Raw genomic sequence first — 17,952 nt, forward strand, 5'->3', positions numbered from 1 at the left:
GGGTGGTACCCAGCCGGGACACCCGAGAAGATCGGAGGAGGGCTTGTGCCTCCTCCAGACCTCGAGGGGGCGACCGCCCTGGGGGCCGCGGGTACAGAGCTGAGAAGCTCGACCCTGTAGGGGCCCGTGGTCACCGCCAGGGGGACCCCAATACCTGGAGGACCCTGGACCGCAGCAGGAAGTGCTGGGGGGAAGAGGAACAGGGACACCCGGAGTGCTTCTGGGGAGACAGCCGGCACTTCCGCCACACTGGGGCGTGTCGGTGGGAGATTGCCGGGAACACACCTGGAGCACATTCGGGTGCTTATTTAAAGGGGCCGCCTCCCTCCAGAGATGGACTTGAGTTGGGTGGAAGAGTGGACAAGGTTTCTGGAGGAGAGAGGAGGCGATCTGAAGAGACAAGGTGATAGAGAGAAGGCATTGTATTGGCCTGGACTGAGGAGTATTGGGGCTTGTGAGTAGTGAATTGTAAATATGGAAACCCAAAATAAACGTGTGTGGGGTAATTTAAACGTGTCTGCCTGTCCGTGTCTGGGACATATTCCACAAAGGGTAACAGACAAGACGTCCCCGCTGCAGCATGCAGAATGAGAAATGCCTAAACGTGGTGGACAGGGTTTAATATTTAACTCCACGAGTAATTCAAAGATTTCATGTGTTTCTGTCCTGCCAACTGCACTAGACATAAAAGATGTGAACTGGATACAAATGATAAAAATTGCACATTTATATAACTTCCTTTACTCAACAGTCATCATAATTTCAGTCAGATAACCGTCCCACAAGCCCAATCTTAACCATAATAACGTAACCAGGCGCATCGTCCTTACAGTCATGGCAGCCTGACAACCAGCATGCCGAATGGGGCGTGACTGCAGTGGATTGTGGGTGGAGCTCAACGTTCAACTTGACTCTGGTTTAGCCACGCCCCTTTCCACCAGCTGCAGTAAGAGTTATTTGCAACAGAGGGCTCAAGGGTGCAGGGTAAGCGCTACGTTAGTGTTCCTAGAGCAGAGGGAAAGCTGCACTGACCCCACAAATGATTTGGAAGGTTCATCCAGAATTAACCTGGGTGGGCTTATATGGTCACCATTTGACCGAGAGCCTTCAAGTGCAATGTCGGGAAGAACAGGAGCTAGGAAAGATAGGAGGTAAGATAAGTTTTGGAGTGGTACATTGATAAAAAACACGGGGGATCAAACTCGCAAAAAAATGGGGTTCGGGACCCTTCAGAAACACCTAGGGATGCCGTAGGGTGTTTTCAGTTCTATTTTTCTTTTTTAGTGTTCATTCTTTTGTGTCCCTCCTTGGACAATTTCTGTTAAGGCTTATACCTTTTGCCTCTTCTGTGTATTTCTGGGTCTGCTATGACAGATCCTCCATTATATTGTTGTGTGCCACCCTGGAACGCAGGAGACACAAGTGATAAGTGCAAGTAGAGCCCCTGCTTAGCCAGTATGCCACTGGATTTAAAAGTGAAAGCAGAGGAGCGATAAACTTCAAATTCTGCGTCCTTCTGCTGGGACAGGCATTGGATCCCCATGACTATGGTCTGCACAAGCATGTCCCACAAAACTGCCCGATGTTGTGTTTGGTTGGATTGCACAGTAAAGGTGTCCAGTGTGTGTAGATGGGAATGATCAATTTTGCCCTGTGATTGACTGGCCCTCGCACAAGTTTAGATCCTGCCTTACACCCCTTGTTACACAAGGCTCTTGAAGACCCCGTAAAGGAATCCATAAATGAATGAATGAATCAGAGCAGCAGTCGGAGCGCTGGAAATTCCTGACCCAATGTTTGTTGGGATTTCGTGTTCTGCTTGAGGTTTTGTTTCCAGGTACTTCAGGGGGCTCACAAATTAACAAGATGTGTGTGTTTGTGCCCTGTGGTGACAACTCTAAAGCCATCCGGACTGTGTGTCTGCTGCCTTGTGCTTTAATGTTGGGCTTCACTTTCCTGTACCACTACAATGAAAAATGGGGATTCAGGAAATGGATGGATGGACGAGTGACTGGGTGGACAGTGGTTTATTGTTTCACTTAAAGTCTTCTACTGTTATAAATTACACCAGCAAGCAGTAGATCAATCATGGTGAGCCCCTCATGGAACTTGGTGTTCTAAATTACGTTGTATAATTGAGCATGTGTACAGTATAAATCAAACTGTTACTTTCTTATTAAGCATTATATCTTGCAAGTGGACTTGTGTTATATCATTAATAAAAAGATTTTCAATCAAAGTCCACCGTTCACAGTTACTATTTAACAGTGCCGCTGTTTTGATCTTCAGGGACTTTCAGTTTCAGTCCAGTTGGTTCCCTGTTATTAATGAATTTGCCATGTAATTCGCGCCTGTATTGAGTTTTTTAGCCGGTGTGGGCTGCATTTTACAGAATATTTTAGAATGCCGCTGGATGACTTTTTAATTATTGTTACCTTTTGTTGTACAGTTACCATTATAATTCAGGTCTTCTCTCTCTTTAACCTTTATGCCTTTACTGTCTCATTGACTTTACAATATAATTATCGATATTATGAATTTCTCCACAGTATAAATGGACTTGGTTTAAGACATTCCCATTTTCAAACTGCATAATGATTTTTATTTTTTTTTTTACTTATATATTTATGTAAGTTGACTATCTTTTCAGACCTGCATTGAAATGGTTCAAGTCAAACTCTTATATTATTGAAAAACGCTTCAGGAAAACAACCTTCTGCTGCTTTCACGTGTACCATTTCTTCCACACATCACATGTCCTGAACCCCCTTAATCCAATATAAGGTCCCACCGGGCTGAACTCTATCCCAAAAGCATCAGGTGCAACACCAGAACCATCCCTGGAAGAAGTGTAAAAACCACGGCAGGGCACACACACACACACGCACTTGGGGCTGTTAACCTAACCTGCACATCAATGGGATGTGACACAAACACCACATATCTAAAGGGAGGGAGACAAGGACCCCGGCAAGAAATCGAAAGGGCAGGAAATCAAACTTGGACTTGTAGAGCTACAAATCAGCAGTGCTAGCCGCTGCACCACCACACCACACCCATTTGTCCGTCCACTTACTTACTGAATGGCTCAATGCCCAGAAGCACTTGGCACAAGACGACAACCAATCGTAAATTGTCCATTGCAGTTCCCCTTCACTTGCCCACCCATACTCGTTCATATGATGCCAGTTTAGAGTTGCCAACTGACCCAACTTTGGGAGGAAAACTGGGCCACCCAGAAGAAAACCTGACAAAAGCACAGGGAGAGCATTAAACCTGGACAAAAATGGTGACGGGACAAAGGCGATTGATGTCAGTGCTAATCCACCCACTTCTGCAACAGCAACTAAATGTAATATAAATATTTCATGTTATACTCAGACCTGCCTAATCCAATTCTGGAATATAAATACTAAATATTATTTCTAAGCAATAAAAGTCAGGTTTTAATGTAAAATGTGAATTTTAAATGGAAAATGATAAAGTTAAAATGGTACCATACAGTAGCATTCTCAAATCGGCCTAAAACGATTCTGGGTTATGGGAGGCCAATCCAGACAGCACATGGCTTAAGGCTGGAAGCAAACATGGAGAGAGCGCCAGTCGTTCACATTAACAAAACAGAAACATAAATTGGCATCAGAAACATCGTGGGCACCCATGCCCCCCGACCAGACCCCACTGTGCCCACACCACAGTGTGACCCTGAGCCCATCATTTATTTACACAGCTCCTGTTCCTACTGATAAGAATAACTTTGAACAAGCGTAACATATCCTAATTTCATAAGTCACTGTGGATAATGGAGTTAGCTGCATTAAAAAAAATATAATTAAAAGATTTTTGGATCCATTAAGAAGTCGTAGGCGATGCAATGTGTGAGAAGAGTTACTAATAAAGCTTGGAATTGGAATTGCCAACTCCAAAGAGGTGACACAGAATTAAAGAAAATGTCAAAAACTGAAGTGTCAAGAGGTTTCACGTTTTCAAACCTGCCGAAATAAACTCGCTGTTAATCGTGAACTAAATGTGAGTTTTTCAGCACGGCTATATTGCTGTTAATGATGAAATTATGCAAATGTTTCCTAGTTATCTTGTGGTATTTGCCGTCGTGCCTCATCACTGAATTCGAATGTATATATCGCCTTGGACTCACTCGCTTGCCTGACGGGCACCGCCAGCCCCCCGTGCTCAGTTCTTCACCCCGGTCATATTCTTCAGATATTCACGGTGGCAGCGCACATTCGTATTTAAAGAACAGAAAGTGCGGAAGGCATCGTAGCGGTGGTATTTTGGCTGTGAAAGTCGGCCGTGCTGAAAAGAAGATATTAAAACGGAGACAACTTCAAAGAGGTTCAGCTCGGGATTATAATGCGCGTATGAAAGATCTAAGTAGATACGCTGCTGGCGACGAGCGGATTGCGCGAGCAGCCGGGCACAGCCAACACGGCTTCGTTTTCACCTGCGGCCTTTCCAGGCAGAGCTGCGAAACGCACGAAGACCTAAATGCATGACTAACGACATCTCAGGACTAAAAAGCCCCCCTGCCCCGTCTACCCCTCCCCCAGTTCTAGAAGAGACAGCAGGTACCCGAGAGTGGCGCAGCACCGTCGTTCCAAACTCAGAAGCATCCATCCCCTCCTTGGAAACGACACGCAACCCTCCTGTTGTATGCGATCGTCTGAACGGGAGATAGCGGGGCGGACGACTGCTCGGCTGTTTCGAACTGCTAGGGAAAACTTGCGATTTGGTGGGGGTGTCATCTCCTTGTTGATATCCTGGTTATTTAAAGATTCCTTCGATTTTGGCGTAAACCAAAGCGCAAGTGCGAGAGCGCAGCAGTGTGAAAAATAAGCAACAAGAAGTTCTTGTTGAGAGCGGCCAGCTCGGCAGGTGCTGATCGGGGGCTCCCTAAGGCTTCCATTGCTATTTTTCCGTTGCGCTCACGACTGTAATCGCATGTGTGTAGGGTGCCCGGACGATTATCGGAAACAGAAGATTTTTGATTTCACTTCGAACAAGGGCTCGAGAGTTTACTCCGCGTGAATTGATGCACAAGAGCACGAAATAGCGCCTAGTAGAAAACAGAAGACAAAAAGGTGAGGCGAGGTGTTCTCCGGGCGCCTCACGTATCCCATTGATAAAACTGATGCATCTGGAAAGCAATAATATTGGCTACAGAAGGGAGAGAGAGAGAGGTGGAGACAATCGAACAAGAATAAAAGTCTTAAAGAACCGTTATTTGGTAAACAAAACGTAGAAGAACGGCGCTCGCTATTTATACCCCCCCCCCCCCCCCCCCCCCCCACACACACACACACACACACACACACGCCACTCTCGCTTGTTCAACGAATCTTTATTTCCCGCTTCCAAGAAATAATAAGCATATCGTCAGTCAGAATAATGCATGTCTAAATTACGAGCAAAATATCTTTCATGTTGTGCTCGGTGATCGTTTCTTTACTGGCCGATACAAATGTAATTTATCTTAGCACTAGCGCATAGAATGAGCGGAGCAGCATCCCGCGCTAGACGCTGACAGATAACCCGTTTCACCGCATGCAATGCTCGAATTCCCAGCACTGTACCTGTTTATCCTTCCCTCTGAATAAAGAGCCCGCAGTGGCTCCGATCTCCTCGCACTCTTCTCCTGTCTTCTTCTCTCTCTTTCTCACTCAGAATTTTTCAGCACCAGAAGGAGCGAGGCGGCGACGGCGCTCGGCTCAGTCGTGTGCCAAACGGGGGAGGGTATTATTATTAGTATTGATAATAATAATAACAGTAACGTGATGTAAGAAGATGAGCGTATTGAAATGAGCAAGAGGAAATCGCGTGAAGAGCAGAACCCGCCTTTTGATCGGAAAAGGGGCAGGTTCGACAGAACCTCAGCGCTGATGCTTTACAAATTGAATCCCGAATTGAACTGCGCTGTGTTTCCTCAGTCAATGCCCCCACCCCTCCATCTCCACGCCCCCCTCCCCTCCCCTCCCCCCTACATATCTCTCCTTCTCTCCCTCTCTCACTTTCACACACACACACACACATATTCAGCACCCCCTCACCCCCACCCGATGAGCCACAAATATGTCTTAATAGCCTCCCAGATAGACCGTTAAATGCCCAGATCGAGAGGCATTAGTGAAATGCTTTGATTTCTAACTGTAACGTGCAGAAGTGTACTCAGACATGATGAGAAGGCCATGTGCGTACCCGGTGGACCCTCATGAAAAGCAAAGGTACCTCGATTTCCAAAATACTCAGGTCGCTTTTAATGCGAGGGTCCCGTCTTTCCAATGCGACGGAAATTGCGCCTCTCAGGCTCGGCCCTGTTCTCGTTCGCTCTCTCTCTCTCTCTCTCTCTCTCTCTCTCTCTCTATCTCTCTCTCTCTCTCTGTCTCTCTCTCTCTCTCTCTCTCTCTCTTGTTTTTCTAATAACGCCGCTCACTGCAGCAAAAACAGGCAATCTATAGAGGAGGGGGAGAGGGGAGCGGTGAGCGGGCGATTTTAATACGACCTGGCCCATACCATTCTGGCACAGGGATGACTGCCGGCGCGCTTCTCATAGAGGCAATCGGCGCAACAGATAGCTATGGCGTGCGGGAAGCGGACCGAGGACCGGCGGTGAACAAACTCGTGCAGGAATGGGGGAGGCAGCCGGCTCAGGTGTACCATAGCAGCATCATCACAGAGAAACTGCCGGGTAATTTTGAAGAGGATGTTTTGTTTTGACGCTTTGAGAATGGACGAATCAATGAATGAATGCGTTTAGAAATAAGAATTTTAATAGGTCACACAACACCAGAATATTCCCCATCCAGTCAGGGCCATCTTAGCAGCATCATAGGCTCCCGGGCAAAGTAGTGTGCTGGGGCCTCCTGCCAGTGCCCATACATTAAGACGGCCCTGCATCCAGTCCATTTCTGGGTCACAGCATCCTGTCAATATGTATAACACGGCTTTCTGCTGCATCATAGATCCAGTGCCACGGGTTCAAATCAGATGGTCATCCCTGTGCAGTGTTCATTTTTCCCTCCATGTCTATTTCTTCCTACATTCCCATGCAGATCAGATCTAAATGGCCTTTTTGTATATGTGTATGATGGACCAGCGCTCTGCCTAGCGCTATTTCCTGCCTTTCAAATATAAGACAACCCCCCCCCCCCCCCCCCCCAACCCCCCGCTGCTGGGATAGACTCCAGTCCCCAACCACCATGAATTTTATTACATCGGCTTGAGAATATTATGCTGTGCTTTATCTTTGTTATAGACAGGTGCATAGATTTCTCAGTAAACTGGGGTCAGCTTTGTCAAAAACTCTACCATTGTAAGAACTTGGTTAGACTTATTATTCACATTTTCTTTATAAAACTCCTTGCAAAAGTGTTAAAGGTTTGCAATTGCAAGTTAAGTTTTGATCCGTTTCAGTGTAGCAAAGACTGTGCTGCTGTTTGTCAGGTTCCAAATCCTGGGCTTAAGTACCAACCCTTCAGTGTCTTGGATGAGTTTTCTGGATTGATTGAGAGTGCCCTGAGATGGACCAGCACGCTGTCTAGAGCTGCATCTGATGCTTCCAGGACTGGTTCAGACACTTTGTCACTATGGCTCCTAAGATGGATATTAACTATCTTCTTGTGTTATTTGTATGCTGAACCTTTCCAGAGTTACACTAAATACTAGATGGCACTTTGCTGCACATTCTGGGAGTGTAAAAAGTTAGTGGAGGTCATCAAATACGTCTGTAATAATGTACCATACTTGTTTGGGTAACAAATGAGTGGAGGCCAAACACAATCATTTTTAGTCCCATTATGACCATGGCTGACAATCATGCAGCAAAGCCAGCGCAGTACTGACAATGCCAGGCATTCAGACCTGTCGTCTCTAGATTGTGGCACTGTTCTCATCTGCCTTCCTACCTTTCAAGTCAGGTTGCCCATTCCATTCCATTTTCTTTGAAATATAATATTAAAAGGTAGAACTGGTCAGATACTTTATTCCAGATACTCCAATTTTCTTCTACATTCCAAAGTCCAACAAATCAGATGCCTCTTCGTCTAATGACTTCACATTCTGGACTATGTGAGTCCTCTTGTCAGAGACCACTTGGACCCACTGCAGTTTGCCTATAAGACAAGAGTGGAGTGGACAGAGACAACAATTATAAGCTGTCAGCACTGTGAGGGGGATCGTGGTTTTTGGTTTCTCCAGTACCTTCAGTACCATCCAGCCATCTCTGTTAAAGGATGAGTTCAAGGGTATGCTATGGTGTCCTGGATAATGGACTATCTGTCTGGTATATCACAGTTTGTGAGGGTTAAGAACCATGTGAACAACTCCAGAGCACCACAAGGAACAGTCCTGTCTCCTTATCTCCTCACTCTGTATACCTCACACTATAAATATAAAAAGAGCTCATGTCACTTACAGACATCCTGAAATGAGTCTGCACTAATGGAGGTGGGGGAGTCAGAGTATAGGAGTCAGGTGGAGAACTTAGAAAGCTGCCTGCAACTTAACATCTACAAAACCAAAGAACTCCCTAGTGACTTTCAAAACACCAAAGAGCCTTCATGTTTGGTCACTGCTCAGGGAGTGGATGTGGTGCATTGCTACAAGTACTTGAGGTACCAAGTCAACGACAGGCTGGACTGGTCTAGTAACAGAGGAACCGTATAAGAAAGGACCCTTTATACCTAGGAGACTGCGTTTTTATAATGTGAACGGTGACATCCTTTACATATTCTGTCTATAGCTTTGTGATAGGCAGTTACGTTATCTATGCTGTGGTGTGCTGAGCCTGTAACATCACTTTAAGAGAAGCCCACACAATCAACAAGCTGATGAAAAATGCAGGCTCAGTTATGGGAAGGAATCTCAACCACCTGGAGCTAATAGGGGAGGAGAGAATGACGACATATTGACGGCCATTATGAACAATGCTGCAAAACGTCTCTATGACACACCAGCATTGAGAACTTTCAGCCAACAAATTATTCAACCAAAGTGTGTCAAGAAACATTATGGGGGCTCCTGTATAACTGCGGCATTACACCTTTATAATGCCTCACTATGATTGCTCTCTTACCGTTAGCCAAGTCAGAAGATTTTTTCATAATTCTTTGTATGTATTTGATTGGGATTGTTGTTGTAGATTGTTATAAAATTTATTAAGCTTCTATAAAAAGCCGAGATTCCCTCCTATCTATCTATCTATCTATCTATCTATCTATCTATCTATCTATCTATCTATCTATCTATCTATCTATCTATCTATCTATCTATCTATCTGTCTGTCTGTCTGTCTGTCTGTCTGTCTGTCTGTCTATCTATCTATCTATCTATCTATCTATCTATCTATCTATCTATCTATCTATCTATCACTTTCTCCTTGACTGCTTCTTTACTACTAAAATACTAAAACAATCTCTTTGGGTTGTCTGTCGCCTTATCTGCTATGTTTCTCTCTAACTGTCTTTTAGCTTCAATAATATCCTTCTTGATGGTTGCCCTCATGTTCCCATACATCTTACGATTCACTGTTTTTTCCCTTTGCAGCTTCTTTTTCAACTTTGAATCTATCTATCTATCTATCTATCTATCTATCTATCTATCTATCTATCTATCTATCTATCTATCTATCTATCTATCTATCTATCTATCTATCTATCTATCTATCTATCTATCTATCTATCTATGTGAGTGCTGCCCACTCAGGCTTGGATCCTGCCCTGAGCCCAGTGAGTCTAGCAGTCAGTCAGTTAGTCAGTTTTCAACCCGCTATATCCTAACACAGGGTCATGGGAGTCTGCTGGAGCCAATCCCAGCCAGCACAGGGCACAAGGCAGGAACAAATCCTGGGCAGGGCACACAAACACCCATGGGACAATTTAGGATCGCCAATGCACCTAACCTGCATGTCTTTGGACTGTGGGAGGAAACCCACACAGATACGGGGAGAACACGCAAACTCCACGTGGGGAGGACCTGGGAAGTGAACCCAGGGCTCCTTACTGCGAGGCAGCAGCAATACCACTGCACCACCATGCCGCCCATGAGACTAGCATTGGCTCAACAAACCAAACATCCCTTAAGAAAATAATGGGACTCAGGAAATGGAGAATTATTAGAAGAATATAATTTTATTATGGTGATGGTCATGGTGAGTATTATTATTTGTATTATTATTATTATTATTATTATTATGGGTGGAGTGGAGGCTCTGAGGCTAGGGATCTGCAATGGCAATTGGAATCCCGTAAACGCCAGCAGTGACTCTACTCTGTTGGGCCCTCGAGTAAGGCTCTTATCCTGTAATTTCTCCATCCTGGGTATGACGTTTATCTGCATCCAGCTCTTCAAGTAGACCCTCCAACCTGCAGGGAAAAACCTGGGGGTTGGTGGCAGGTTTGGAGCTCCAGCTGCTGTAAAAAGCCTCACACTGGTCCACTCCATCTGAACTAGTGTGGTGCTGAGGTGTCACCCATTGCATGGCTGCACTCGGGTCCTAATCTGGGATCCTGAGTTGGTTTGTCATGTGGTGGGTGTGGCAACGAGCTGTATCAGCGCATGATGGTAACCTACTTAGTATTATTATTATTATTATTATTATTATTATTATTATTATTATTATTATTATTATTATATAGGCTGTGAATTTCCCTTTGGGGATTAATAAAGTATCTATCTATCTATCTATCTATCTATCTATCTATCTATCTATCTATCTATCTATCTATCTATCTATCTATCTATCTATCTATCTAGAAAATTGCACTGGCCATCACACCCATTCCATGACTAGTGACCCAGCATAGTGTTTTTTGGTGCATTGAAAGTCAATGACCAGTTTCTTGGTTTTGCTGATGTTAAGTTGCAGACAATTCTCTTTGCAATAAGAATCAAACATCTCCACCTGACTCTTCTCCTGTGTCTCACCCCCCTTATCAATACACAGCATAAGTGCAGAATCATCTGAGTGACCTGAGCTGCTGTTATATTTAGAGTCGGAGGTGTACAGAGTGATGGCTGAGTGTTTCTCTTACAGTCTTTCAGTTCAAATCCTTAACCAAATTTTGAACCTGGCAGGCTGAGCTATTCCATCTTGTCGGCACTGGCTTGCATTGCTTTTGGGATCACAGGAGTGTATTTACTCAGGACAGTTTTGACCTCATCTTTTATGATGCTTGGACATCGCTGTGAGTCCAGATGAATTCTTTATCATTCACCCCAGAACCCCCTCATCAGAAATCAATTGCTTTATGAGATCTTTTTAGGAAGGACTAACATGTTTCCCTGAGAGACTGGGTATATGCATGAGTGTGCCCTGCAGTGGGGTGGGTATCTGTCTTGTGTCCAATACTGTCAAAGCAGGCTCAGACCCCTCAACTCTGCAAGAAAAAGAATGTCATGAATCACTGTAACAGCTGCAATTTGAACAACAAATCTGTTCATAGACCGAAGAAAAAATTAAATGAAGTCCAAATGGGTTCTTTTAATTTAGAAGTTGTTCTTTTAATTTTGGACGCCTCAAGTTTTTTATGATTAGTGAATTGTTGGTATGTAGTATTCTTTGTTTCTAAAACATGTTATGATTTCGCATCCTCATCCCTCACTCCACCTCTCGGTCCTCTCTCTATCACATAGGCCTTGAATTGTTTCTTATTGTCTATTTGATGGACTCCACTAAAGTGCAGATATGACTATGTGTTTGCTGTAGAATAGTCTTCTCTTTGAAATTAGACCAGTCTCCTAAGATTGGTGCTTTTGAGTTTCATCTAAAGGTCCGTTTTTATTCATTTGTTATTTTAGCACTTCTGGAAATGATCCAGTTTAGCCTTTTCTTATTTGTTGTACTTTTTCTGTATCTATTTGGTGGTAGCTGTTTTAAATGCGCTTTATAAATAAAACTGACTAACTGGCTGATTGACTCCTCACGGTCTGAATTTACCCAGTCATGCCATAAGCAACGTGAACAGAGTAAGAGAGATCCAAACTCAGTCATTTGTCTTCATATGTTGATCAATCAAGTAGTCATCCATCAATTTTCCAACCTGGTAATGAGCATCCAGCGCTCATACTAACAGAAGTGGTGTCAAAATCTGAGCCATCCATATATGGAGTGATGACATCATAGACGTAAATGTGTCCCAGACCCACTTGATCCAGTTTAGGGCAGTGGGGGAACTGGTGACTGTGCCAGCAGAACTGTGTAAAAGCCAAGAACCAGCCCTGATCATCACAGGGTACGCTCATCATTATTAACAAAACTGCTATTCATTTTAAACGATAGCATTCAGAATCTTAGATAGATAGATAGATAGATAGATAGATAGATAGATAGATAGATAGATAGATAGATAGATAGATAGATAGATAGATAGATAGATAGATAGATAGATAGATAGATAGATAGATAGATAGATAGATAGATAGATAGATAGATAGATAGATACTTTATTAATCTCAAGGGGAAATTCACATACTCCAGCAGCAGCATACTGATACAAAAAACAATATTAAATTAAAGAGTGATAATAATGCAGGTAAAAACAGACAATAACTTTATATAATGTTAACGTTTACCCCCCCGGTTGGAATTAAAGAGTCGCATAGTGTGGTGGAGGAACGATCTCCTCAGTCTGTCAGTGAAGCAGGACAGTGACAACAGTCTGTCGCTGAAGCTGCTCCTCTGTCTGGAGATGATACTGTTTAGTGGATGCAGTGGATTCTCCATGATTGACAGGAGTCTGCTCAGCGCCCGTCACTCTGCCACAGATGTCAAAATGTCCAGCTCCATGCCAACAACAGAGCCTGCCTTCCTCACCAGTTTGTCCAGGCGTGAGGCATCTTTCTTCTTAATGCTGCCTCCCCAGCACACCACCGTGTAGAAGAGGGCGCTCACCACAACCATCTGATAGAACATCTGCAGCATCTTATTGCAGATGTTGAAGGATGCCAGCCTTCTAAGGAAGTATAACCGGCTCTGTCCTTTCTTACACAGAGCATCAGCATTGGCAGTCCAGTCTAATTTATCATCCAGCTGCACTCCCAGGTATTTATAGGTCTGCACCATCTGCACACAGTCACCTCTGATGATCACGGGGTCCATGAGGGGTCTGGGCCTCCTAAAATCCACCACCAGCTCCTTGGTTTTGCTGGTGTTCAGGTGTAGGTGGTTTGAGTCGCACCATTTAACAAAGTCCTTGATTAGGTCCCTATACTCCTCCTCCTGCCCACTCCTGATGCAGCCCACGATAGCAGTGTCATCAGCGAACTTTTGCATGTGGCAGGACCCCGAGTTGTGTTGGAAGTCTGATGTATATAGGCTGAACAGGATCGGAGAAAGTACAGTCCCTTGTGGCGCCCCTGTGTTGCTGACCACAATGTCAGACGTGCAGTTCCCAAGACGCACATACTGAGGTCTGTCTTTAAGATAGTCCACGATCCATGCCACCAGGTATGAATTTACTCCAATCTCAATCAGCTTGTCCCTAAGGAGCAGAGGTTGGATTGTGTTGAAGGCGCTAGAGAAGTCTAGAAACATAATTCTTACAGTACCACTGCCTCTGTCCAAGTGAGAGAGGGATCGGTGTAGCATATAGATGATGGCATCCTCCGTTCCCACCTTCTCCTGATATGCGAACTGCAGAGGGTCGAGGGCGTGTTGAACCTGTGGCCTCAGGTGGTGAAGCAGCAGCCTCTCCATGGTCTTCATCACATCACATCTTCATCACATCTTCAACGACACACATCTCTTCACAAAAGTGGTGCTTGTTATTATCATAATTTATTTGTTTAATTCAGTTTATTTTTGTATAGGGCTCGTCACAGTACAGGCACCTATCATGGTGATAAGTTCTTGGGTAAAATGAAAGTATAAATTTTACAAAATACTATTTACATAATGAGTACAAATAAAGGCACGGATTTGCTTAAATTAATAGAAAAATAACGTAGTTTGAAACTGATTAACATATCTGTCCGTTATTCATTATTGATCCATGGACTGCATATAGGGCCTATAAAAAGTATCCACCCTCTTAGAAGTTTTCACATTTTATTTTTATACAAAATTCAATATCGGTGGATTTAATTTGTTTTTTTTTTTGACACTGATCAACAGAAAAAGACTGTTTAATGTCAAAGTGAAAACAGACCTCTGCAAAGTAGTGTAAATTAATTCCAAGTAAAAAACCCTAAATAATCGATCATGTCATTATTCAGCCCCTTTCATGTCAGTATTAGTAGATGCACACCTGGCAGTCATGGCACCCTTCAGTCTGAGCGCTCGGGTCCCAATCAGCTTTGCACATCTGGACGCTGCCCATTTTCTCGTTCTTTTTTATAAAACTGTTCTGGCTCTGTCAGGTTGCAGGGTGATTCTGTGTGAACAACTTTTGTCAAGTACAGCCACAAATTCACAATTGGACAGAGATCTGGAACTGTTTTGGCCACTCCAGGACATTAACGTTGTTGTTTTTAAGCCATTCCTGTTTAGCTTTGGCTTTATGGTTGGGGTCATTGCAAACAAATCTTCTCCCAAGGTGCAGACTATATTAGGATTTCCTCCAGAATTTCCCTGTATATTGCTACATTCTGTGTATCCTTTACTGTCACAAGCCTTCCAAGGCCTGCTGCAGAGAAGCATCTCCAGAACCTCATGCTTCATAGTGGGTATAGGGCGTTTGACAATGCACAAACATGGCATTAAGTCTGATGGCCAAAAAGCTCGATTTGGGTCACATCAGACCATTGAATCTTCTTCCTGCTGACTTGCACGTCTCCCATGTGCCTTCTGCCAAGATCTCATGTGCGTTCTTTGTGTTATAAATGGGTTTCTCTTTGCCACACTCCAAAATGTGACTTGCAACAAATATTGTTTGCAGTCTCTCCAGACTGATTCAGTGTAGACTGTAACTACTTTAGGGTTCTCATAAGTCTCTTGGTGGCCTCACTCACCTCATCTTCTTCTTGCACAACCACTCAGTTCTTGTGGACAGCCTGCTCTAAGCAGATTTACAGCTGTGCTATACTCTTTCCACTTCTGAATGATTGGTTGAACATTAAAATAGTCAGCCCAATGAGCTTGTCCATCCCATTCATTTAGATAGAACAAAATAACATCAAGTTGAGATTTGACGGTCCCTAAAGTCCTTCTCCCCACTACTCTACTTGGTAATTTATTATATGTGTCTATTTTTCTTTGCATGAATACAATCTTTCTAACATTTTTGTGAATCTGGCCTTAATGTGTTTACAACTGTGTCCCAATGTTCTTGTTGAAGAATTCATTTTAAAGTAACACTTGCGGTCTACTGTACTAATTCTTTTTATAATTCTATAGTCATGCCCTGTCTTAATCTCTGTTTGCCCAAACTGAAAAGGTTCAGCTCCTTCAAACTCTCCTCATCACTCATACAGTACCTCTTACTACTGGAATCAGCCTTTCCCTGGTGCTGCTATGCCTTTTTTGCAATATGGAGACCTAAACTGAACGTAGTACTCCAGGTGAGTGTACTTTCCCCTAGTTTGGTTTCTTCTGTAAACTTGCCCAGCTTACTGATTATATTCTTGTCCAGATTATTTATGTCTATTAAAAAAAAGCAATGGTCCCAGCACTGATCCCTGATTGACATCACTTTTATCATTACCAAACTCTTATGTTGTTCCCCTGACCATAACCCTTTGCTTCCTGTGTTTGAGACAATTTTGTGTCCACCTTCAGGCTGCACCCTTAGATCCAACTTCTTTTAGTTTGCTCAGTAATCTTTCACATGGTACCTTAAACTAGAGGTTGGGAGAGGCAGGAAATTTAGGACAGGCCAGATTTAGAATTGTACATGGAGAAACAAACAATCGGGTAAAAATAAACACAGTATACATTGGAATGTAAATTCTAACTTAACGTTTAAGTGCAAAAGTAAAATAACTAGCACATTAAAATAGCTTGCCTTAATGCTAGAAGTATCAAAAAAAAACAACTGAGTGGGAGTTTTATGTAGCTGAGCATAATTATGATACTATACTATATCCTATTGTATATACTATACAATAGAAATTCGCCAAGCTAATACAGTGGAGCACTTTAAAAAACTGCTGAAAACACATTACTTTAACATGGTCTTCTCATAACTTCACTTTAATTTAATCCTGATACTCTGTATATCCAATTCATTATAATAACTATTCATGGTGGCTCTAAAATCTGTACTAACCCCTACTCTCTCTTCGGTTTCCTTTTCCGGTGTCCTTTTGGTGTCCGGTGTCCTCTACTCAAAGCACTGTGATGTTCCAACAGTGATGGATTAAAAGCCAGAGGTCTGCATGACCATCATCATCAAGTCCTTCCATGAGAACCCTAATTACAAAGAGGACTATTTCATTTATGTTAGGTAGAATGCCCAGAGGGGACTGTGCGGTCTCGTGGCCTCAGAACCCCTGCAGATTTTATTTTTTTCTCCAGCCGTCTGGAGTTTTTTTTTTGTTTTTTCTGTCCCCCTTGGCCATCAGACCTTACTCTTTTTCTATGTTAACTAATGTTGTCTGATTTTAATTTCTTATTTTGTCTTTTATTTTTCTTCATTATGTAAAGCACTTTGAGCTACTTTTTGTATGAAAATGTGCTATATAAATAAATGTTGTTATTGTTATTGTTGTATAGTAATAGCAGAAACCTGGCTAAATAACAAAGATGGAGATGAGTATAACAAGGATGGGTGCACAATTTTTAGGAAAGATAGACAGAACAGAAAAAGAGAACGAGTGGCCATTTATATTAAACAGAAGTTGAATTCATCTCTTTCAACAATGAGCTCCATCTTAGTGAGGACATCTGGATTCATCTGGAAAGCATGAGGGAAAAAGATCTTATTTTAGGAGTGTGTTACAGACCGTAAATTGTAATTTCAACACACATCTTTTTAGTAATATTAACAAGGCAAGTTTACAGGGGGATATTATAGTCATGGGGGACTTGAACTACCCATATATTCACTGGGATAACTTTGCAAATAGTGGAGCACAAGAGCAGGGGTTTATAGAAGAAATCAGTGACTCTTTTTTAACACAGTATGTTAAAGCACCAGCGTCAGGGGGGAGCCTGTATAGATTTAACGTTTTGTAATAACCAGGACAGAATTCTGGGTGTGCAGGTGACAGAATTGCTAGGGTCATGTTAAGGTTGGGAGCATGCACTGATAAAGCGTGTTGCTGCACCCACAACACAACACACCACCTCAGAATTCCAGATTAGGACCAGAGTGCACTCATGCAACGGGTGACATCTCAGCACCACACTAGAGTCAAGTGACCATAATATAATACAATTCTAAGAAGTTTGGAAGAGCACAAATGCAAAGACCAAAATTCTTAAGTTTAACTTTGGTAGGGCAAATTTTGAACAGATATTTAAACTCCAAAGGGGGTGGAGTGGGATAAGAGTTTAAGTGTAGAAACAGCCGAGGAGCGGTGGAACAGGTTTAACATTTTACATTTAACATTTTAAAATGCAGGGCAGGTACATCCCAAAATTTGAAATTAGTATGAAAAAATGAAATAATGCTCTGTAGTGGGCTAACATACAGGTAGCAGATAAGGTGACAGGTAACTCAAAGAGATTCTTTCAGTATTTCATTATTAAAGGAGCAGTCAAGGAGAAAGTGAAGTACATCAGGAACACTAAAGGGGAATTAAAAAATACAGACAGTAGGTGCTCTAAAATAAATACATACAAAAGTATATATAAAGTATACATAAAGTAAATAAATACAGTAGATGCTCTAAAATCTTGAAGTCTTCACAAGCAAGGAAGTGGAGAACCACCCAGCAGTAACAGGGACTACTAAGGAGGTGCTGAGAGATTTGGAAATTGTAGAAGGAGAAGTACTGCTCAGATTAAGTAGGCACCTAATTTTAAGTCACTGTAAAATGGGAAAATTCTGAAGGACTGAA

The 17,952-nt window shown here is 42.9% G+C and overlaps 1 protein-coding gene across 4 annotated transcripts in view; it reads right to left on the minus strand.

Annotated features, from left to right (window-relative positions):
* The window catches only part of cadm3 (cell adhesion molecule 3), a 213,457-nt gene extending 207,523 nt beyond the window's left edge, over window positions 1-5,934 (minus strand). Inside the window, exon 1 of one of the 4 annotated variants that reach the window (XM_051920172.1) lies at window positions 5,592-5,934. The gene's annotated coding sequence lies outside the window, so the exon portion shown is untranslated. Of the gene's footprint in view, window positions 1-4,590; window positions 4,612-5,591 lie in introns of those variants that run through there. The other 3 variants (XM_051920173.1, XM_028821848.2, XM_028821849.2) reach the window with 3 other exon arrangements.
* Between the last annotated feature and the right edge of the window lie 12,018 nt (window positions 5,935-17,952).

This window comes from Erpetoichthys calabaricus, chromosome 16 (assembly GCF_900747795.2).
Source record: "Erpetoichthys calabaricus chromosome 16, fErpCal1.3, whole genome shotgun sequence".
NCBI classification, from domain to species: domain Eukaryota; kingdom Metazoa; phylum Chordata; class Cladistia; order Polypteriformes; family Polypteridae; genus Erpetoichthys; species Erpetoichthys calabaricus.